The following is a 23,994-nucleotide window of genomic DNA, read 5'->3' as shown; positions in this document are numbered from 1 at the left end:
AACAGCAGAGAGCACAATTATACAGCAGCGAGGGCAGTTACTCAGCAGAGAGCTCAGTTACACAGCAGAGAGCACAGTTACGCAGCAGAGAGCACAATTATACAGCAGAGAGCTCAGTTACACAGCAGAAAGCTCAGTTACACAGCAGACAGCACAGTTACACAGCAGAGAGCACAGTTACGCAGCCGAGAGCGCAGTTACACAGCAGGGAGCACAGTTACACAGCAGAGAGCGCAGTTACTCAGCAGAGAGCTCAGTTACACAGCAGAAAGCACAGTTACACAGCAGAGAGCGCAGTTACTCAGCAGAGAGCACAGTTACGCAGCAGAGAGCACAGTTACGCAGCAGAATGCACAATTATACAGCAGAAAGCTCAGTTACACAGCAGAGCGCTCAGTTACTCAGCAGAGAGCACAGTTCGGCAGCAGAGAGCACAATTATACAGCAGAGAGCGCAGTTACACAGCAGGGAGCACAGTTACACAGCAGAGAGCGCAGTTACTCAGCAGAGAGCTCAGTTACACAGCAGAAAGCACAGTTACACAGCAGAGAGCGCAGTTACTCAGCAGAGAGCGCAGTTACTCAGCAGAGAGCTCAGTTACACAGCAGAGAGCACAGTTACATAGCAGAGAGCGCAGTTACTCAGCAGAGAGCTCAGTTACACAGCAGACAGCATAGTTACTCAGCAGAGAGCTCAGTTACACAGCAGAAAGCACAGTTACACAGCAGAGAGCGCAGTTACTCAGCAGAGAGCGCAGTTACTCAGCAGAGAGCTCAGTTACACAGCAGAAAGCACTGTTACACAGCAGAGAGCGCAGTTACTCAGCAGAGAGCACAGTTACACAGCAGAGAGCACAGTTACACAGTAGAGAGCTCAGTTACACAGCAGAGAGCGCAGTTACTCAGCAGAGAGCACAGTTACGCAGCAGAGAGCACAGTTACGCAGCAGAGAGCACAGTTACACAGCAGAGAGCTCAGTTACACAGCAGAGAGCACAGTTACACAGCAGAGAGCACGGTTACACAGCAGGGAGCTCAGTTACTCAGCAGAGAGCTCAGTTACACAGCAGAGAGCACAGTTACACAGCAGAGAGCACGGTTACACAGCAGAGAGCTCAGTTACACAGCAGAGAGCACAGTTACACAGCAGAGAGCACAATTACACAGCAGAGAGCACGGTTACACAGCAGAGAGCTCAGTTACACAGCAGAGAGGACGGTTACACAGCAGAGAGCGCAGTTACACAGCAGAGAGCACTGTTAATCAGCAGAGAGCTCAGTTATACAGCAGACAGCACAGTTACACAGCAGATAGCACAGTTACTCAGCAGAGAGTACAGTTACTCAGCAGAGAGCTTAGTTACACAGCAGAGAGCTCAGTTACACAGCAGAAAGCACTGTTACACAGCAGAGAGCGCAGTTACTCAGCGGAGAGCACAGTTACGCAGCAGAGAGCACCGTTACGCAGTAGAGAGCTCAGTTACACAGCAGAGAGCACAATTATACAACAGAGAGCTCAGGTACGCAGCAGAGAGCACAGTTACGCAGCAGAGAGCTCAGTTACACAGCAGAGAGCACAGTTACACAGCAGAGAGCTCAGTTATGCAGCAGAGAGCACAGTTACACAGCAGAGAGCTCAGTTACTCAGCAGAGAGCACAGTTACTCGGCAGAGAGCTCAGTTACACAGCAGAGAGCTTAGTTACACAGCAGAGGGCACAGTTACACAGCAGAGAGCACAGTTACACAGCAGAGAGCACAGTTACACAGCAGAGAGCACAGTTACGCAGCACAGAGCACAGTTACGCAGCAGAGAGCACAGTTACGCAGCAGAATGCACAATTATACAGCAGAAAGCTCAGTTACACAGCAGAGCGCTCAGTTACTCAGCAGAGAGCACAGTTAGGCAGCAGAGAGCACAGTTACACAGCAGAGAGCGCAGTTACTCAGCAGAGAGGTCAGTTACACAGCAGAGAGCGCAGTTATTCAGCAGAGAGCGCAATTACTCAGCAGAGAGCTCAGTTACACAGCAGAGAGCACAGTTACACAGCAGAGAGCACAGTTACTCAGCAGAGCTCAGTTACACAGCAGAGAGCACAGTTACATAGCAGAGAGCGCAGTTACTCAGCAGAGAGCTCAGTTACACAGCAGACAGCATAGTTACTCAGCAGAGAGCTCAGTTACACAGCAGAAAGCACAGTTACACAGTAGAGAGCGCAGTTACTCAGCAGAGAGCTCAGTTACACAGCAGAAAGCTCAGTTACACAGCAGAGAGCGCAGTTACTCAGCAGAGAGCACAGTTACGCAGCAGAGAGCACAGTTACGCAGCAGAGAGCACAGTTACACAGCAGAGAGCTCAGTTACACAGCAGAGAGCACAGTTACACAGCAGAGAGCTCAGTTACACAGCAGAGAGCACAGTTACACAGCAGAGAGCTCAGTTACACAGCAGAGAGCACAGTTACGCAGCAGAGAGCTCAGTTACACAGCAGTGAGCACAATTATACAGCAGAGAGATCAGTTCCGCAGCAGAGAGCACAGTTACGCAGCAGAGAGCTCAGTTACACAGCAGAGAGCACAGTTACACAGCAGAGAGCCCAGTTACGCAGCAGAGAGCACAGTTACGCAGCAGAGAGCACAGTTACGCAGCAGAAAGCTCAGTTACACAGCAGAGAGCACAATTATACAGCAGAGAGCTCAGTTACGCAGCAAAGAGCACAGTTACGCAGCAGAGAGCTCAGTTACGCAGCAGAGAGCACAGTTACGCAGCAGAGAGCTCAGTTACACAGCAGAGAGCACAGTTACACAGCAGAGAGCTCAGTTACACAGCAGAGAGCACAGTTACGCAGCAGAGAGCTCAGTTACGCAGCAGAGAGCACAGTTACGCAGCAGAGAGCTCAGTTGCACAGCAGAGAGCACAGTTACGCAGCAGAGAGCTCAGTTACACAGCAGAAAGCACAGTTACACCGCAGGGAGCACAGTTACACAGCATACATACATTTAATTGCCTATCTTTGTGCAACAGAAAACCCCGTTTTCCTAAATAACCAGTTTGTCCATCTCAGTATCTTGCTGGTTTGCACTGCACCTCTGCTGTGTGTCATTGTGTGTGTGTGTCCTGATATTCTCTTCCTGCTTTTCTGTGTGTCTTTCTCTGTCTGTTACAGCCGTGCTGAAGTTCCGTGTTATTGTCCAGCCAAAGTGAGCTTCACAACACTTGGGTTTTCGTTTAAAAAAATAGTTATCTGGCTGCCTCAGAGCAGTAATTGCGAACACGGCGGACCTAAGGAGCGGAGTGGCGCAGCGGAAGCGTGCTGGGCCCATAACCCATAAACCAACCTCTGCTGTTTATATTCTCACTCACACCAAAAGTAAACATGTCGCTATCACAGTGCATCCGCCTTTTCTTTTCAGTAAATTAGTATCAAAGTGTTGCTTCCAGTGTGATCCGGACATTTGTCATTTCACATCACTGCGAATCTCAAAGTAACGAAATCGGGAAACTCTTCAATTGACTCTCTCTGAGGGAAACAGACAATATCTGCTGTGGTTGTGAGTTTTATTGGTGCCAATATCACATCTCCACTGACTGAAATGGGTTATGTTTTATTAACACAGTCATATCATTTGATAAAGATAGAACCAGGAGTTTTCCAATGTTTCCAATTCCTTTAACAAAGCGAAGGGGAAATGTTTATATAATAACTTCCAGGAATACCCCACAGAGGGTATAAGGACAAGGTAAGGGCAGCACGGTAGCATAGTGGAATTGATTTGACAAAACATTGAATTTTGGACACTAAAGGCAGTTCATTATGGCCAATCCACCTAACCTGCACATCTCTGGACTGTGGGAGGAAACCAGAGCACCCGGAGGAAACCCATGCAGACGCGGGGAGGATGTGCAGACTCCGCACAGACAGTGACCCAAGCTGGGAATCGAAACTGGGCTCTTGGAGCTGTGAAGTATGCTACCGTGCTGCCCTAGATAGTTTTTTGAAGAATAAAGGGATTAATTGTTATGGTGTTCGGGCCGGACAGTGGAGCTGAGTCCACAAAAGATCAGCCATGATCTCATTGAATGGTGGAGCAGGCACGAGGGGCCAGGGGCTAGCTCCTGCTCCTAGTTCTTATGTTCTTATGTTCAGTCTGACTTAACATTTTAGGCACCATCACTTGCAGAATTTGCACAGCTGTCCGCGCTGCACAATCTGCTTGTTCATTACCAACGTCAACTGGGGTCGGAAATATCCGCGGGCACAAGGAGGGCCTGCAGTAGGTCATTAACTAAACCCCGGTGGGATATTACCATGCCGGCCGAGATAAGGAATCACCTATTCTTCCAGAGCTGTGGGTTTGCTGTAGTCGAGTGTTAATCGTTTCAGGGACCTCAAAATATTTTATGTAAGTGCCGTCTGGCGTGACTTGAAGTGCGTACTCTGTTGGACCTGAATGATCCACTGTCCTCCTTACCATAGGCCCCAGATCCTTGGCATGGTACTGGTCGTGGACCTGACGTGTAATATGAGGGCCCACAGAAGCTGACTGTGGCCATAAATGTGGTGGTATTGTAACAAAATCGGCTGTACCTTCTTTTCCCGTGACTGTGGCTGCAACCTTGACTGGCCGTTCGGTCCCAATTAACGGCCGGTATTTGTCCTCCAACTCCCTGTTTTTTCCGGTTCTGTCATAGACCAGGGTAACGTGGTGCAGTGAATGTTCAATGTCTAACGTCCACCACTGGGGAGTGATAGAAATATAGCACTGTTGTCTCATCCTCCATGATTGAACCGTTACCCCTTCGTCTCCGCACTCTAGCTGTAGCTGGAAGATACACAGTAAATCTCGGGCCAACAAGTTACAGTACAATCCAGTAGTCACCACAAACTGATGATCCGCAGACTTATTCTCATAAGTGGCTGTCACAGGTTCAGAAATAGGATGCTCACACACCTGTCCTTGAAACCTCGAGAAATGCTGGGTGTGGTCGGATAGTGGTAGTCGAAGTTCTGATTGCACCGAAGACATGGCTTCTCCAGTGTCGATTACAAATGGGCAGTGTTGATATCCTATCTGCAGAGAAATAATAGGTTCCCTGTCCGATTGGAGAGCCGTTATGACTAAATTAGCTAGTCAATCTTTGGTTGGGAAAAGGTTTGCCTGGGAGAAGTCAGTGTACCTCGTCTGTCCTCCCCTTGGTTGGTACCCCCTCCTTTGGGTCGGGTAGTCTCCTTCTGCTGCCCGTCTTTTAAAGGGGCATTCCTGTTGCCAGTGATCTGCACAGCCGCAATTAAGACATGCATTGTTCCCTCTATATCTGCCTCGTCCTCTTTTCCCAGTAGACCAATGGCCCCTCAGAGGGGGCGGCAGTTGTGAAGCTGTTGGTGCATACGTTGGGCCATACAGAGGAGCTGAGGGTCCATTTGGGTGGGTTTGATATCCTACCCCATGTTGATCCACCCACCCAAGGTCACAATATTGGGGTTCCAGCTGGTAAGCCACCGTATCTGCCGCTGGTTGGGGTCTCAGATCATCCTTTTTCATTACATACTCCGTCTTAATAAGAACATAAGAACTAGGAACAGGAGTAGGCCATCTGGCCCCGCGAGCCTGCTCCGCCATTTATTGAGATCATGGCTGATCTTTGTGGACTCAGCCCCACTCTCCGGCCCGTACACCATATCCCCGAATCCCTTTATTCTTTAGAAAGGCATCTATCTTTTTCTTAAAAACGTTTAAAGAAGGAGCCTCAACTGCTTCACTTTGCAAGGAATTCCAGAGATTAACAACCCTTTGGGTGAAGAAGTTCCTCCTACACTCCGTCCTAAATCTACCTCCCCTTATTTTGAGGCTATGCCCCCTAGTTCTGCTTTCCCCGACCAGTGGAAACAACCTGCCCACATCTATCCTATCTATTCCCTTCATAATTTTATATGTCTCAATTAGATCCCCCCCCCCCCCCGCATTGTTCTAAACTCCAATGAGTACAGTCCCAGTTTACTCAATCTCTCATCATAATCTAATACCCTCAACTCTGGGATCAACCTATTGAATCTCCTCTGCACTCCCTCCAGTGCCAATATGTCCTTTCTCAGGTAAGGAGACCAAAACTGAACACAATACTCCAGATGTGGCCTCACCAACTCCCTATACAATTGCAGCATAACCTCACTAGTCTTGAACTCCATCCCTCTAGCAATGAAAGACAAAACTCGATTAGCCTTCTTAATCACCTGTTGCACCTGCACACCAACTTTTTGCGACTCGTGCACCAACACACCCAGGTCCCTCTGCAGAGCAGCATGTTTTAACATCTCAACGTTTAAATAATAATCCATTCTGCTGTTATTCCTCCCAAAATGGATAGCCTCACACTTGGCAACATTGAATTCCTTCTGCCAGACCCTAGCCCATTCACCTAACCGATCCAAATCCTTCTGCAGACTTCCGGTATCCTCTGCCCTTTTTGCTTTACCACTCATCTTAGTGTCGTCTGCAAACTTTGACACATTTCACTTGGTCCCCAACTCCAAATCGTCTCTGTAAATTGTGAACAACTGCGGGCCCAACACTGACCCTTGAGGGACCCCACTAGTTACAGGTTGCCAACCAGAGAAACACCCATTTATCCCCACTCTCTGCTTTCTGTTAGTTAACCAATCCTCTACCCATGCTACCACTTTACCCTCAATGCCATGCATCTTTAGTTTGTAACTGAGCATCCTTCCTGGCCTACACCCTCCTTCCAATAACATCTGACCGCCCTGGCCATCTGAGAAGGGTCATTCTCTGAATAATTCATGTTATTACATTTCACGGCAGCAGCCACGGAAGGTGCTAGGCAATGCATTAACATAGCACAATATTGAGGGGAATTCTGACCATTTTGGTATGGCAAGTTGCCTGACTGCCCACGGTAGATTTCATTAAAACGTTCCAGAAATTCCTCTGGCTCTTCAGTCTTTTTAGGTTTGAGGTCTAAGATAGCAGAAATGTTTATGGGCTTTTGTAATGTGACATTCAATGCATTCATGATTTGTGCCCGTCTATCATCGTCCAAAGCATGGGCTTGCTGAAGTGCGGCGTGGCTAGCATAATTCAAGTGATTGAGATGATTGCTGTACTCTGCTGGGGTTAAACCCTGCTGGACTAGGGCCCAGATGTCCCTAGAATCAGCTTGATAAACTGAAATGGTAGTTCTCAGATAATCCACGAAAGCAGCAGGAGATTTCTTCCTGTCTGGGATTGCAGCCAGAATAGCCATCATCTCACTGGGTCTCCATGGGAAATAAACGTCTATCGCGGGCTGGGCGGCCGCTGTTACAGCATCAGGGTTTGGTATTTTCCGAATCGGCAACTGTCTCAGAGTCTCACTAGCGGGCGCTCTAGCGGATTCCTCTGGCCCTTCAAAGACTTCGACGTCCTTCCCTGCGACTACGGGGAGCTCCAGCTTCTCAGAACCATTCCCATCCTCTTTCTTTGTTCTCATACTTTTCTGTCCTACCATATCGGTCTGAAGGGATCTAGGTGGTATGCGTGATTGTTTCTGGATATGATCAGGCCTCTCTCTCATCGTCCGAGATCGTGTCATAGACACTAACTGGGCTTGTTGAACACAGCTCCCCTTCTCTAACAGACGGTGAAGATGCTGAATTAGGACGCAAGCTATCAACCGAAGGGGTTGGAGAGGCTGACATGATTTGAATCTGGGGAGCAGTGACTGGATATAAATTATGATACCCTGCTGGTTCCTGAATTAGTGCAGACAATGCTACTGGTGCAGTCGGGACTCTACCCGACATGGTCCGATTTTCTAGGTGCTCATCTGATTCTGGCAATGCAAGGACAGCCATTGAACTACGTAGCTAATTTTTTTTTCTCGAGTCCACCCTCTCTTTACTTGCGCGTTTTTTGAATGCACACTCCTTTTTCAAGATCTCCAGAGTTTTCTGGTTCCCCTTTCACTTATTGGAATCCCCATTTTACGGGCATTTTCTTGCCAATTTAAAAACATGATCTTATCCCTCTCATGTTGACAATATTGTCTCCATAATCTAATTAACTCTTTAGCTTTCATACTTTGGCTATCTTTTTTTTAAATAAAATTATTTGCCTATTTATGACCAATGGCAATTTCTGCTACTTGGCAAAATTATTTAAAAGGTTTTAACAGTGTTCTTTTAAAACTTAAAATGTTTGAAAATTCAAATTGAATTACTGCAACCTGCAAGCTTAGCTCTGATCACAACACAGAACTGAATTTACGATTTGCTTAACACAAACTTGTATAACTTTTACAACTTAATTAATTCTTTATCTTAACATTTTTTCTTTTAACAGGTTTTTCTTACCATAAGACATAGGAGTGGAAGTAAGGCCATTCGGCCCATCGAGTCCACTCCACCATTCAATCATGGCTGATTTCAACTCCATTTACCTGCTCTCTCTCCATAGCCCTTAATTCCTCGAGAAATCAAGAATTTATCAACTTCTGTCTTAAAGACACTCAACGTCCCGACCTCCACCGTCCTCTGTGGCAATGAATTCCACAGACCCACCACTCTCTGGCTGAAGAAATTTCTCCTCATCTCTGTTCTAAAGTGAGTCCCTTTTATTCTCAGGCTGTGCCCCCGGGTCCTAGTCTCCCCTGCTAATGGAAACAACTTCCTACGTCCACCGTATCGAAGCCATTCATTATCTTGTAAGTTTCTTTTCGATTTCCCCTCAACCTTCTAAACTCCAATGAATATAATCCCAGGATCCTCAGACGTTCATCGTATGTTAGGCCTACCATTCCTGGGATCATCCGTGTGAATCTCAGCTGGACGCGCTCCAGTGCCAGTATGTCCTTCCTGAGGTGTGGTGCCCAAAATTGCTCACAGTATTCTAAATGGGGGCCTAACTAATGCTTTATAAAGCTTCAGAAGTACATCCCTGCTTTTATATTCCAAGCCTCTTGAGATGAATGACAACATTGCATTTGCTTTCTTAATTACGGACTCAACCTGCAAGTTTACCTTTAGAGAATCCTGGATTAGGACTCCCAAGTCCCTTTGCAGTTCAGCATTATGAATTTTGTCACCGTTTAGAAAATAGTCCACTCCTCTATCCTTTTTTCCAAAGTGCAAGACCTCGCACATGCCCACGTTGAATTTCATCAGCCATTTCTTGGACCACTCTCCTAAACTGTCTAAATCTTTCTGAAGCCTCCCCACCTCCTCCATACTACCTGCCCCTCCACCTATCTTTGTATCATCGGCAAACTTAGCCAGAATGCCCCGAGTCCCGTCTTCTAGATCGTTAATATATAAAGAGAACAGCTGTGGCCCCAACACTGAACCCTGCGGGACACCACTCGTCATTGTGGTTGCCATTCCGAAAAATAACCTTTTATCCCAACTCTCTGCCTTCTGCCTGACAGCCAATCGTCAATCCATGTTAGTACCTTGCCTCGAATACTATGGGCCCTTATTTTACTCAGCAGTCTCCCGTGAGGCACCTTATCAAAGGCGTTTTGGAAGTCAAGATAGATAACATCCATTGGCTCTCCTTGGTCTAACCTATTTGTTATGTCTTCAAAGAACTCTAACAGGTTTGTCAGGCACGACCTCCCCTTACTAAATCCATGCTGACTTGTCCTAATGCGACCATGCACTTCCAAGAATTTAGAAATCTCACCCTTAACAATGGATTCTAGAATCTTGCCAACAACCGAGGTTAGGCTAATTGGCCTATAATTTTCCATCTTTTTCCTTGTTCCCTTCTTGAACAGTGGGGTTACAACAGCGATTTTCCAATCCTCTGGGACTTTCCCTGACTCCAGTGACTTTTGAAACATCATCACCAACGCCTCCACTATTTCTTCAGCTATCTCCTTTAGCTCTGTAGGATGTAGCCCATCTGGGCCCAGAGATTTATCAATTTTTAGCCCTCTTAGTTTCTCTAGCACTTTCTCCTTTGTGATGGCTACCATATTCAACTCTGCCCCCTGACTCTCCGGAATTGTTGGGATATTACTCATGTCTTCTACTGTGAAGACTGACGCAAAGTACTTATTCAGTTCCTCGGCTATTTCCTAGTCTCCCATCACAAAATTACCAGCGTCATTTTGGAGCGGCCCAATGTCAACTTTTGCCTCCCGTTTGTTTTTAATGTATTTAAATAAACTTTTACTATCATTCCTAATGTTACTGGCTAGCCTACCTTCAAATGTGATCCTCTCTTTCCTTATCTATCTCTTTGTTATCCTCTGTTTGTTTTTGTAGCCTTCCCAATCTTCTGACTTCCCACTACTCTTTGCCACATTATAGGCTTCCTCTTCTGCTTTGATGCATTCCCTAACTTCCTTTGTCAACCATGGCTGTCTAATCCCCCCTCTGATAACCTTTCTTTTCTTTGGGATGAACCTTTGTACTGTGTCCTCAATTACTCCCAGAAACTCCTGCCATTGCTGTTCTACTGTCTTTCCCACTAGGCTCTGCTCCCAGTCGATTTTCGTCAGTTCCTCCTCAATGCCCCTGTAGTTACCTTTATTTAACTGTAACACCTTTACATCTGATTCTACCTTCTTTCTTTCAAATTGGAGATTGAATTCGACCATATTATGATCGCTGCCTCCTAAGTGCTCCTTTACTTTAAGATCTTTAATCAAGTCTGGCTCATTACATAACACTAAGTCCAGAATGGCCTGTTCCCTCGTGGGCTCCATCACAAGCTGTTCCAAAAAGCCCTCCTGTAAACATTCAATGAATTCCATTTCCTTGGGTCAACTGGCAGTATTATTTACCCAGTCCACCTGCATATTACAGTCCCCCATGATCACTGTGACCTTGCCTTTCTGACATGCACTTTCTATTTCGTGGTGCATCTTGTGCCCCTGGTCCTGACCACTGTTAGGAGGCCTGTACATAACTCCCATTATGGTTTTTTTGCCTTTGTGGTTCCTCATCTGTACCCACACAGATTCCACATCATCCGACCCCATGTCGTTTAGTGCTATTGATTTAATTTCATTCCTAATTAACAAGGCAACCCCGCCCCCTCTGCCCACATCTCTGTCTTTTCGATAGGTTGTGAATCCCTGGATGTTTAAATGCCAGTCCTGAACCCCCTGCAACCATGTCTCTGTGATGCCTACCACATCATACCTGCCAGTCACAATCTGGGCCACAAGCTCATCTACCTTGTTCCGTACACTGCACACATTTAAATATAGCACCTTTAATTCTCTATTGACCGTCCCTTTTAGTTTTCTTAGTGTGGTGGACCTTGGTTTACTGAGCCTTTCCATACACCGTGTCATATTTTGTGGGATGGGGACTATTGTAACCTTTCCTGAGTTCTGTCTTTTCGTGCTTTTTTGTATTCCTAAGCAGCTACGCTTCCCACTGATTACTTCACCGCTTGGTTCCCTGACTTTTCCTTCCCCGTCAATCTTTAGTTAAATCTATTGACCACCCTATTTACTCTTTTCACCAGAACACTGGTCCCAGCTCGGTTCAGGTGGAGACCATCCCAACGGTATAGGTCCCCCCTGTCCCAAAACTGATGCCAGTGTCCCATGAAAAGGAACCCCTCATTCCCACACCACTCTTTCAGCCACGTGTTAACTTCCCTTATTCTTGCCTCCCTATGCCAATTTGCACGTGGCTCGGGCAGTAATCCGGAGATTATGACCTGTTTTTTAATTTGAATCCTGGCTCTTTATAATCTCTAAACAGGTCCTCTTTCCTAGACTTGCCTATGTTGTTGGTACCGACATGGACCACAACAATTGGATCCGCCCCCTCCCTCTCCAGTATCCTTTCAAGCCGGTCAGAGGTGTCCCGCACCCTAGCACCGGGCAGGCAACATACCATGCGCGACTCTTTATCCTGCTCACAAAGGATACTATCTATCCCCCTGATAATAGAATCCCCTACAACTACAACTTGCCTATTTACTCCCTCCCCTTGAATGGCCTGCTGAACCATGGTGCCTTGGTCAGCTGATTCATCCTTCCTGCAACCCTGTTCGCCATCCACACAGGGAGCAAGTGCCTCATACCTGTTGGACAGAGTCAAGGGCTGAGGCTCCTGAGTTCCTGACTGCTGGTTCCCTTTACCTGCCTGACTTGCAGTCACACCCTGCTGTCCCTGGCCACTAGCAGGATTTAAACTACTTACTCTGACAGGTGTGACTGCCTTCTGAAACACAGTGTCCAGGTAAGTCTCCCCCTCCCGGATGTGCCTCAGTGTTTAAAGCTCAGACTCCAGCTCATCAACTCTGAGCCAGAGCTCTTCGAGCAGCCAACACTTACTGCAGATGTGGTCGCTGCAGCTCGCAATGGGACCTGCCAGCTCCCACATCAAGCAGCTCAAGCACATCACCTGACCAGCCATCACTAATTAATTGATTAGTTTAATTTAAGTTTATGGTGGGGGCAGCTTCAGCCAACATTACAGCTAACATTCACAAAAATGTTTGCTGCTATCAATGAGGAAGCAGTTAGCTGCGGTGATTTATACCGGAGCAAAGTCAACTGTCATCTCCAGATTTACACTTTTTTAAATGGTGTCAGTGAGTTTCTTTAAGTTTCTATTAATTCACAAATTAAATGAGATCAACATTATTTCAAGTAATTCAAACTTAAGATTCTGGCAATTTCAATCAATTGCTTGCTAAAATGATTCACTTATGTAAAAGAGGGGGAGAAATCCACTGGCTTCCTTTACCTTTTAATTACTTCAAAACGTAACTTTGCTGGAGTTTCACTGACTCGAAAGAAAGGTATCCAATTCCACCACAAGCTGCAACTTTGCTAGGGTTTCAGTGACTCGAAAGAAAGGTATCCAATTTCACCACAAGCTGCAACTTTGCTAGGGTTTCAGTGACTCGAAAGAAAGGTATCCAATTTCACCACAAGCTGCCAGCTATCTCAAGCTGCTGTTAACCCTTTGAGAGACTTCTGCTTTAACTAGCATGCAGCATCCAGTTTGTTTTAAAATGTATCTTTTCTCGCCACTACAGTCCAAGGATACAATTTTAGCTTAATGAACGATAGTTTCAAAAACACTCTCGTGGAACTAAACCGTCTTTCCAGATGTCCCATCAGTTCATCAAAAACACTCGTAGAACGGAACCATCTTGCCAGATGTCCCATCAGTTCAATTTTCTAATCCCCAGACTGACCTTTGATTTTGTCGAGACGATCTTTCCGTACCAACCGCGAGTGACCAGACAAATCAGACCATGAGAAGGGGGGAAAACAAATGTGTGTCATTTTACAGCTACACACATTGTGGGCCCGTTTCCACTTTCCTTGTCGAAAATCAGTCTAATTCTGATGTCGCAGTTGGTCGCTAACCGTCTGGAGAAATCCCGGGTTTCCGGCACCAAATGACTAAACATTGAATTCTTTACCCGTTAGTCTGGCCTCAATAAAACTCGAGATGGATTTGTAGGCATAGTATTATTTATTTTTAACCAACTTGCAAATCTGAATCGCATCACACAAACCCAGAACACAAGCTGCCTCCTGGGTCTTCCGAATCGAGTGCTATTGGAGACAAAGGAATCTCTACAAATACATTCAAATGACATCAAGTTTCACATACAGATTCCCATTGGTCATCCTATACCCCTCCTGACCTGGCAATACATCCTAATTGGCTCACTTCTCATTCCTTACCCCTGGATCTCTTGTTACCCAGCATCCTTTTCTCCTCCTCCACCAGACACACCTCCCCCTTTCGTGCCATGCTTTCTGAAATCCTTTGTCTGTGAACTCACTCGGATTAGACTGGCCTACATCTACATTACTGTAACTAATATATTTAAACTAACTATTTTATATCACATTCATCAGCTTCACAGTTCCAGGGTCCCAGGTTCGATTCCCAGCTGGGTCACTGTCTGTGCGGAGTCTGCACATCCTCCCCGTGTCTGCATGGGTTTCCTCCGGGTGCTCCTGTTTCCTCCCACAGTCCAAAGATGTGCAGGTTAGGTGGATTGGCCATGCTAAATTGCCCTTAGTGTTGGTTGAGTGGGGTTATTGGGTTATGGGGATAGGGTGGTGTGGGCTTGGGTAGGGTGCTCTTTCCAAGAGCCGGTGAAGACTCGATGGGCCGAATGGCCTCCTTCTGCACTGTAAATTCTATAGAGAACAATATCCAATAATAAACCACTACAGAAACCGAGATCACAGTTTCGCCACTCGGACGGATGTGAACAATCCAACCAGACTATTTAGAACAAGCGAAGATTCCTGCCTCCAGCCACCTCACTTTCTCCAGCTCTCTTCCTCAGCTCGAAACACACGAAATCACGCAAACGCCTCCAATCAAATTATTATTGCGATGGTCGGGAATCGACCCTGGATCAACTGCTTGGAAGGCAGCGATGCTCCCCAGTATCCCTCCATCACTGACTGCCGAATGTTGAGTCCTTTTGATGCTTTGCTTTGTTTCGTAAACAACGTCTTACTATGTTTCTGTTATTTCACTCCAATTTAAAATGCTCCTGAATGAAAGTGTCCGTGTCGCACGGCTCCCGTTCAGCCAGGAGATGGCACCAGTCCACAATAAATGTTTTTACTTCTGATGTTCTGTGTGTCATTACATAGGACTCTTGCTCTGGCCTGAGACCTCACCTTGTCCTTGTGTCCTGATGCTGCCGTTTGCACCCTGGTTAAGTAATCATAGAATCCCTCCAGTGCAGAAGGAGACCATTCGGCCCATCCAGTCTGCACCGACCCTCGGAAAGAGCACCCCAACACGGCCCAATCCCCTAGAACCGTTTGGATACACCAGGTGTCTGTCTCCTCTGGAGACGAGGGTTCAATCCCACTCCTGACATTGACATTGATTCTCAGCTGCGATAAAATGCCAGAGGTCCCGGGTTCAAAAACCCGGATGGTGTCATTGACTGAAATCGGGAGGAGGTTTGAGCTCCAGGGAAGTTATTGCAGCGAATATATCAGTGCAGAACACGTGAAGAAACGGACAGGGTATTTAAAGGTCGTTTGATCATGGTGTGGGATTCTGAATTGATCCTCAAGTAAAAACAGCATCCACGCAGCTGGCTGAATACAATGGTTATTTGTACCTGATAAACCTTTGATTTGACCGACGCGCTTGCGGGTTGAGGTGGCCGAGTGGTTAAAGGGCCGGATTGCTAATCCATTGGGCTCTCCGTGCTTGGGTTCGAAACCCATCATTGTCGATTTTCCATCCTGCTTTCTCCCAAGTGGGACTCATTTTTCCAAAGTATCTGCAATCACTGATGTGACAATCCAGTCCAAGTTGTGAGGCCGAATTGCATCGAGTTGTGTTAGAAGAGCGAGAATTGAAAATTCAGTCTTGTTCCGATTGAGATGCATTGATCGGGTAGTGAGGTCGGAACCACTCTGTCTATTGGGTAAAATTGTTAAAGCCAAGCGGCATTTCATTGTTCGAGAGAATGAGGAGTTTAGGGAATCTGGATATTTACCCGGCAAAAATCTGCTGGAGGAGGGAATGAGGGGAGTCCAAAAATGTATTCAGAACCTTAATGTAGCGGCGGCAATGCAGATTCACCAGAATGATACAGACAGAGAAGGTTTCAATTACGAGGACAGCTGAGAATTATAGAATCATAGAATGGTTCCAGCACAGGGTGCGGCCATTCCGCCCACCGTGTCCATGTCAGTCGCCCAGAGCTGGAAAATCTCAGCAGACCTGGCAGCATATGTGGAGCGGGAACCAGAGAATGGGAAGCAGGGTCAGACTGGACTGGAAACTGTAACTCTGTTTCTCTCTCCACAGATGCTGCCAGACCAGCCGAGTTATCCAACATTGTCTATTTCTGTTGCAGGATTTTATGAAGAATCCCCATAGCGGCCTTGCCTTTGTGCTCGGCGTTTCTATTTATTTATTTAGTTCTGTATAAATTTAGAGTACCCAATTATTTTTTTCCCAATTAAGGGCCAATTTTGCGTGGCCAACCCACATACTTTGCACATCTTTGGGTTGTGGGGGTGAAACCCACGCACACATGGGAAGAATGAGCAAACTCCAGACGGGCAGTGACCCAGGGCCGGGATGACGCTTCTATTTATAAAGACTGGTCCCGTATGGGCACTCAGGGTAATTTGGCCAATCCACCTAATCCACGTCTTTGCACTGTGGGACCCACGCAGGCACGTGCAGAACGTTCAGACTCCGCAGAGAGAGTTAATCGAACATGGGAGCCTGGCGCTGTGAAGCCACCGTGCTAGCCACTTGTGCTACCGTGCTTTGTGCCCAGAGAAGTTATTGCAGCGAATATATCAGTGAAGAACACGTGAAGAAATGAAAACGACATTTTAACACCGTTTCACCATGGTGTGGAACTGATATATCAAATAAAAAACCGCACGCTCGTGCACCCAGGTAACTGGCTGAATGCAATGGTTGTATGCAACCCCGATAAACCTTTGATTTATTTGCTGAACAAGAATTTCCCCATCTCCGCCTTAAACATAATCAATGTCCCGCTTCCGCGGCCTTCTGAGGCAGAGTTCCAAAGTCGCACAACTCTCAGAGAGGGAGAAATTTCCTCATCTCCGTCCGAAAAAGAGCGAGGTCCTTGTTTTTAACTGCCCAGTAGTTCTGGTCTCACCCACGAGCAGTGAGATTGAACCAACTGTTTGGGCAGCACGGTAGCACAGTTGGTTCAATATTCTCAGATAATAATATGGAAGCGGCCAACGTGCGGCTCGAACCGTCGATGCTGGGAGGTAGAGTCCCATGCTCTACCGACTGAGCTATCCGATTGTTTGATGAAACTGCTCAAAAATATAAACTGAGCGGGTAAATCTGAAACATTCGGACAAATTGTGGTTTGAACGGAGTCATTTCGGGAACATTCCCACAGAGAGAATTTCCTGGAACCAGCGGCAGAAAAACTTCCTGAGCCTGACGTGATTTGAACACGCAACCTTCTGATCTGGAATCAGACGCGCCACCGTTGCGCCACAAGCCCAAGCCCAAAAACTGAGCGTTTCTCCTCATAGATTTATGTTTTATTTACACCCAACCGTGCGAAAGAAATCCAAGGAGGTTATATTGAGGGATACTAAAGGGCCCTGAAGTAAAGCAGCTGTATCACGTGGTTAAGGTGATGCACAATAATCCATTGTGCTCTGTACACGTGGATTCAAATCCCATCCTCGTCTGTAACGTGTCTGTTGTGTCTCTGTTTGGTCCACTTCATGAGGCTTGAGTGAAAACGCTGTGATTTTAAGCTTTTGTCGGAGGGCTTGGGCAGTGAATAGTCGAACACTGTCCATATTATTTCACTCCTCGCTGTACTTGCCACTAAATTCCGAGTGAGAAACTTTCTCTTCCTCAGTTTGAAACTCACAAAGAGGCGCAAAAATTGCGAATTTCTAATTATTGCGATGGCCGGGAATCGAACCCAGGTCAACTGCTTGGAAGGCAGCTATGCTCACCACTATACCACCATCACTCACTGATTAGAACGTATCCTTTTGGTTCTTTCGATCAGTTTGATTTACTGTTTCGTAACAAATACTTACTTTGCGTAAGTTGTTTCACTCCAATTTAAAATGCTCCTGAATGAAAGTGTCCGTGTCGCACGGCTCCCGTTCAGCCAGGAGATGGCACCAGTCCACAATAAATGTACATTCTATGTGTCATTACACAGGACACTTACTCTGGCCTGAGACCTTAACTTGTCCTTGTGTCCTGGATGCTGCCATTTTCACCCTATTTCAGTAATCATAGAATGCCTCCAGTGCGGAAGGAGGCCATTCGGCCCATCGAGTCGGCACCGACCCTCGGAAAGAGCACCCGATTTCGGCCCAATCGCACCTAAACTTTCGAATACGTCAGGATGGCCGAGCGCAGGTCGCAGTCTCCTCTGGAGGTCAGGGCTCGAATCGCACTCCTGAAATTGACTTTTCCTCCGTGAGGCACCATCCAAACCTGGAACCCATCCCTAACAGCACTGTGTGTGTACATACACCATATGGACTTGCAGCGGTTCCAGAATCCCCTCACCGCCCATTCTCGCGGTCAATTAATGATAGATTGTAAATGTTTGGCCGAATCAGCGACAATCACAGCCAGAGGGACCTGCAATAACCCTCAGAGCAGGAAAGGCAACTCATTGTCCTTTGACCCAAAAGCAAAATACTGTGGATGCTGCAAATCTGAAACAAAGACAGAAAATGCTGGAAATATTCAGTTGATCCGGCAGCATCTGTGGAGAGAGAAACAGATCGTTCCAATGAAATGTCAGGATCTGAAATGGTAACTATTTCTCTTTTCGCAGATACTACAGATCCGTACAGTATTTCCAGCATTCCCTTGTGATTAGCTGAACATCCTCAGACTCTGTAGCTTCGTCCGGTCAAGTGTCTGTTCACAGAAGAAAAATCTGGACTCAAATCCCAGCCCAGCCTTATTCCGTTTGACCACCTGTGTGCGATTGAGAACTTCCTCCACAACAGGGGGAAATGTGTTGGATTTCTAGTCGGAAAATATGCCTTTTGCAGGTTTCAATTCAGTAGAATATCTACAGAGATTGCAACGCAAGGACTGATTTCAGCTGCCATCATCCAGTTGTTAAATCTTTCCACTAGAAATCCACTGGATTTTCCCCTTTGACTTGAGTCCTACTCCCAGAGGATCAGTTCAGTATTTTCAGTAATATTATATTTTGAATGCTCTATTTCCACAGAATTGTGACGCTGAAATTGCTCACACTTCTCTCCATTGTTATCTACTCTGCAGGTGTCGACTGCACCATCTAATGGAGACACGCTCACAGGGCTGTGGGAGAGGCTTTCTTTCAGGCATGAGACCTCTTTTGGTCCATCAACAGCAACCGGATGTACGCAGAGGAACTCGGAATAGGGAGCCCCTCTTCCCAGGATTGACTTAATCAGGGACAAGGTGTTGTTTGAAGAGAGAATCAAAGGTCTGAAGAATTGGTCTGAGATTCCTGGCGTTTTGTGAAGAGACCAAGGTGGTGGAGCAATGTGACAATAGCAGGATACGAGTTTGGGATATTATCCAGTCTGTGCTGGGGGGCTGCGGGAAGGACGTTGTCTTGTCTGCCCACCCAAGCTGAATGTTGGGATTGAGGTGGTGATCAGATTCCGAGAGGAGGGTGAAATCCTTTCACTGAGTTTCAAGCTCACAGTTCGGTTGAGTGTCTTGAGTTACAGGAAGATACAGACGGGATGGTCAAATGGGCAGAAAAGTGGCTGATGGAATTTAACGCTGAAAAATTAGATGTGATCCATTTGGTAGGGGGGTTTTCACAGTAACTTCATTGTAGTGTTAATATAAGCCTATTTGTGACAATAAAGAATATTATATTATTATTATTGGATTAATGTGAATGGCCTGACACTGGGAAGTCCTGAGGAACAAACGGACCTTGGAGTGTTTGTCCAGATATCTCTGAAGGCAGAAGGGCAGGTTAATAGGGTGGTGGAAAAGACATTTGAGATACTTGTCTTTATCATTCGGGGCATGGATTACAAAAGCAGAGAGGTCATGGTGGAGTTGTATAGAATGTTGGGGAGGTCACAGCTGGAGTACCGTGTGCAATTCTGGTCACCACATTCTAGGAAATATGTGACTGCACTGGATGGGGTGCAGAGGTGATTCAGCAGGATGTTGCTTGGGATGGAGCATTTAGGATATGAAGAGAGGTGGATAGGCTTGTTTTCTCTCTCTCGCGGGAACAGAGATGATTGAGGGGTGATCTCATCGAGGTGTACAAGATTATGTTAGATATAGACAGGGCGGATAGGGAGCACCTGTTCCCCTCAGTCACAAGGGGACACTGTATTATTCTGTGATTCTGTTACAGATCAGATCTTGGAGGTATCGCTGCTGTATTCCCAGGAGGCGGTGGTGTGATCCGGAGAGCAAAAGCTTCCATCGAGGACGGGGTTCTCAATAAGAACAAACTGGAGGTGTGGGATGTTAGAATCTGCTCAGCACTGATTCATTTTTATTCATTGTTGTGTCCTAGAATAAACACGTAGATTGTAGCGGTCCATTAAAAACAAAAATAGAATTCGGAAGTTTCTGGACAGTAACTTCACCATGTCCACGTTACATCACACAGCATCCTCAGCTGCATCACATCTGGTCCACGTTTCCACAGCAGAGAGCAGTTTCACAGCAGAGTGTACATTTCCACTGGAGAGATTGCAGTTTCTCAGCAGAGCGCACAGTTCACGGCAGAGAACACAGTCCCACAGCAGAGAACACAGTAACACAGCAGAGAACACAGTAACACAGCAGAGAGCACATTTCCACAGGAGAGGTCGCCGTTCCCCAGCAGAGCACAGTTCACAGCAGAGATCATATTCCACAGCAGAGAGCAGTTACACAGTAGAGATCTCGGTTCCACAGTAGAAATCACAGTTCAGCGGGAGAGAATATACTTAAATATCGGAAAGCAGTTTAATTAACATCAGGGAAGACCTTTCAATACAGAGTGAAGATGCAGATAACACAGTTACACAAGAGGAAAGAGGGGAGATTTTAGAACAAAGAACAAAGACAAAGAAAAGTACAGCAGAGGAACAGGCCCTTCGGCCCTCCAAGCCTGTGCCGACCATGCTGTCCATCTGAGCTAAAATCTTCTAGTCTTTCTGGGTCCGTATCCCTATATTCCCATCCTATTAATGTATTTGTCAAGATGCCCTTAAATGTCAATATCGCCCCTGCTTCCACCACCTCATCTGGCAGCGAGTTCCAGGCACCCACTACCCTCTGTGTAAAAAACCTGCCTCGTACATCTCCTGTAAACCTTGCCCCTCACACCTTAAACCTATGCCCCCCAGTAATTGACCCCTCTACACTAGGAAAAAGCCTCTGACTATCCACTCTGTCTATGCCACTCATAATTTTGTAGACCTCTTTCAGGTCACCCCTCAACCTCCGTCGTTCCAGTGAGAACAAACCAAATTTATTTAACTGCTCCTCATAGCTAATGCCCTCCATACCAGGCAACATCCTGGCAAATTTCTTCTTCTGCACCCTCTCTAAAGCCTCCGCATCCTTCTGGTAGTGTGGCAACCAGAATTGAACACTATACTCCAAGTGTGGCCTAACTAAGGTCCTATACAGCTGCAACATGACTTGCCAATTCTTATAGTCAATGCCCCGGCCAATGAAGGCAAGCATGCCGTATGCCTTCTTGACTACCTTCTCCACCTGTGTTGCCCCTTTCAATGACCTGTGGATTAAACTCCATCTGCCATCTCTCCACCCAAGTCTCCAAACAATCTAAATCCTGCTGTATCCTCTGACAGTCCTCATCGCTATCCGCAATTCCACCAACCTTTTTGTCGTCTGCAAACTTACTAATCAGACCCGTTACATTTTCCTCCAAATCATTTATATATGCGACGAACAGCAAAGGTCCCAGCACCGAACCCTGCGGAACACCACTAGTCACAGCGCTCCAATTAGAAAAGCATCCTTCCATTGCTACTCTCTGCCTTCTATGACCTAGCCAGGTCTGTATCCATCTTGCCAGCTCACCCCTGATCCCATGTGACTTCACCTTTTGTACCAGTCTGCCATGAGGGACCTTGTCAAATGCTTTACTGAAGTCCATATAGACAACATCCACTGCCCTCCCTGCATCAATCATCTTCCAAAAACTCTATCAAGTTAGTGCGACATGACCTCCCCTTCACAAAACCGTGCTGCCTCTCACTAATACGTCCATTTGCTTCCAAATGGGAGTAGATCCTGTCTCGAAGAATTCTCTCCAGTAATTTCCCGACCACTGACGTAAGGCTCACCGGCGCGTAGGTCCCTGCATTATCCTTGCTCCCATTCTTAAACAAAGGAACAACATTGGCTATTCTCCAGTCCTCCGGGGCGTCACCTGAAGACAGAGAACACTGGAACTTAATGGGAACACTTTCTATATATGATCAGTCAGTCGAAGCTTGTGTGTTATCTTGTGTAAGGTATCAGTGTCCAGCTGCTGCGTGTGTTCAATTGTTGGTGAGTTACACAGTGGAATTGTGCCGCCAGGGTGCGCTGTCGAGCACATGTGGTCCTGATGAACAACACTGCCGAAGTGAGGAATTGTGTCGCTTCAACGCAATAAAAACCATTAGAGCAGAGTGGCGCAGCGGAAGCGTGCTGGGCCCATAACCCAGAGGTCGATGGATCGAAACCATTCTCTGCTAGTTGTTTTTTTTATACTTTCCGTTACAGTCAAAAGAAACATTTAGCTTCTCGCCACAAGTATATCTGACATTTCTTTCCAGGAAACGGGTTTTTACTCGGCTGGAAGGGAGTTCCAGCAAACACTTAATTTGTGCAACCAATGTCTGAAATGGCATTTACTCCCACAGGGACACACGCTGTAAGTGCTGCAAACACACACAGGCTTTCCATGATTGCAGAATGTTCAGCACCATTCACAACTCCTCTGTTAATGAAACAGTCCATGTCCAAAGGCAGCAATCCTGGACAATGTCCAGGCTTGGGCTGAAACGTTCCAAGCAAAGACCATCTCTAATAAGTGAAAATCTAACCATCGCCCCTTGACATTCACCGGAATTCCCATCACTGAAACCCCACTGCCAACATCTGACTGATTGTCATTGGGCAGAAACTGAACTGTTCATATAAATACTGTGGCTAGAAGGCAAGCCAAAGACTCGGACTCCTGTGGCGAGGCACTCACTCCCTGACTCCCCAAACCCTGTCGACACAGCATAAATCAGGAATGTATTGGAATAATTTCCATTTCCTTTAATAGTTGCAATTTCAACAACACTGAATAGGTTTGACACCATCTAGGACAAGGCATCCTGCTTGATCGGCACCCCATCCATAAACACTCACTCGCTCCAGCACTGATGCAGAGTGGCAGCGTGTATACCAGCTACAGGATTCACTGCAGGAAGTCACCAAGGCTCCTTTGGCAACACCTTCCAAACCCACATCCACCACCATCTAGAGTGAACAAAGAACAAAGAAATGTACAGCACAGGAACAGGCCCTTCGGCCCTCCAAGCCCGTGCCGACCATGCTGCCCGACTAAACTACAATCGTCTACACTGTCCGGATCCCTCTATTCCCATCCTATTCATGTATTTGTCAAGATGCCCTTAAATATCACTATCATCCCTGCTTCCACCACCTCCCCTGGTAGCGAGTTCCAGGCACCCACTACCCTCTGCATAAAACACTTGCCTCGGACATCTACTCTAAACCTTGCCGCTCTCACCATAAACCTATGCCCCCTAGTAATTGACCCCTCGACCCTGGGGAAAAGCCTCTGACTATCCACTCTGTCTATGCCCCTCATAATTTTTTAGACTTCTATCAGGTCTCCCCTCAACCTCCTTCGTTCCAGTGAGAACAAACCGAGTTTATTCAACCGCTCCTCATAGCTAATGCCCTCCATACCAGGCAACATTCTGGTAAATCTCTTCTGCACCCTCTCTGAAGCCTCCACATCCTTCTGGTAGTGTGGCGACCAGAATTGAACATTATACTCCAAGTGTGGCCTAACTAAGGTTCTATACAGCTGCAACATGACTTGCCAATTCTTATACTCAAAGCCCCGGCCAATGAAGGCAAACATGCCGTATGCCTTCTTGACTACCTTCTCCATCTGTGGTGCCCCTTTCAATGACCTGTGGACCTGTACTCCTAGATCTCTTTGACTTTCAATACACTTGAGTGTTCTACCATTCACTGTATATTCCCTACCTGCATTAGACCTTCCAAAATGCATTACCTCACATTTGTCCGGATTAAACTCCATCTGCCATCACTCCGCCCAAGTCTCCAAACAATCTAAACCCTGCTGTATCCTCTGACAGTCCTCATCGCTATCCGCAATTCCACCAACCTTTGTGTCGTCTGCAAACTTACTAATCAGACCAGTTACATGTTCCTCCAAATCATTTATATATACTACAAGGGTGGCCAACACATAGCGACACCGCGACCTGGAGGCTCTACTCCAGCCACTCAC

General features: G+C 46.6%; 3 non-coding genes across 3 annotated transcripts; 1 reads left to right on the top strand and 2 right to left on the bottom strand.

Moving 5' to 3' along the window:
* Positions 1 to 16,902: 16,902 nt before the first annotated feature.
* trnaw-cca (transfer RNA tryptophan (anticodon CCA)) lies at positions 16,903 to 16,974 on the bottom strand. The gene has a single exon. It is a non-coding gene; the product is annotated as a tRNA-Trp (tRNA).
* A 414-nt stretch (positions 16,975 to 17,388) lies between these two features.
* trnag-ucc (transfer RNA glycine (anticodon UCC)) lies at positions 17,389 to 17,460 on the bottom strand. Its single transcript has one exon. It is a non-coding gene; the product is annotated as a tRNA-Gly (tRNA).
* A 4,657-nt stretch (positions 17,461 to 22,117) lies between these two features.
* Positions 22,118 to 22,189, top strand: trnam-cau (transfer RNA methionine (anticodon CAU)). The gene has a single exon. It is a non-coding gene; the product is annotated as a tRNA-Met (tRNA).
* Positions 22,190 to 23,994: the final 1,805 nt, after the last annotated feature.

Source organism: Scyliorhinus torazame, chromosome 24, assembly GCF_047496885.1.
Source record: "Scyliorhinus torazame isolate Kashiwa2021f chromosome 24, sScyTor2.1, whole genome shotgun sequence".
Taxonomy (NCBI): Eukaryota; Metazoa; Chordata; class Chondrichthyes; order Carcharhiniformes; family Scyliorhinidae; genus Scyliorhinus; species Scyliorhinus torazame.
This window is presented reverse-complemented; position numbering and strand designations above follow the sequence as displayed.